Below are 656 nucleotides of genomic sequence, written 5' to 3'. Positions count from 1 at the left end.
TACATAAATGATCTGATGATCCTCATCATTTTGAAAATCCGCATATTAAAATATCCACATACCATTCGCAACCATGGATACAGATGCTAAGTATACTGAACACTTTGACTCTGTATCTGTCAAAGAATAAGGAAATCCTTTTTTATGTATCCTGGGACACTATTTAATATTCAGACATTCACATTAATCGCGGCAGTATACTGCATATATGTGTGCAATAAATGAGGTAACGTCATTCTATAATTACCTAATAAGGTTTCGTAAACTAACAAAGAGAGATATGAAATAATGAAAATGTACAGAATATGGAAATGGTGAGATAGCAAAACGAAACCGGCCATAATTTATGAAACACTTATCATTTTGTAATTGGGTTATGTACGCTGTAGTTCTAAGATTTATAAAACCAAGTAAATAAATAAATGGTAAAATGAAGTGCACAATAAAGCAAATTGAAATAGTATTATTATTTCATTAATATATCCTTGTTTTCTTAATTTTTAAAATGTACTAATGATATATTTTACTCTTCTCTCAGTATCTAAAAAATCATGTATCTGTGGCACTAAATTTTGGCTCAAATATCCGGATCCACATATATTGAAAATAGATATCTTCGTCCTTAAACATTAAAAAACTCGACCAGTCGACCTGTA

This window comes from Penaeus monodon, chromosome 22 (assembly GCF_015228065.2).
Source record: "Penaeus monodon isolate SGIC_2016 chromosome 22, NSTDA_Pmon_1, whole genome shotgun sequence".
Lineage (NCBI taxonomy): Eukaryota > Metazoa > Arthropoda > Malacostraca > Decapoda > Penaeidae > Penaeus > Penaeus monodon.
This window is presented reverse-complemented; position numbering follows the sequence as displayed.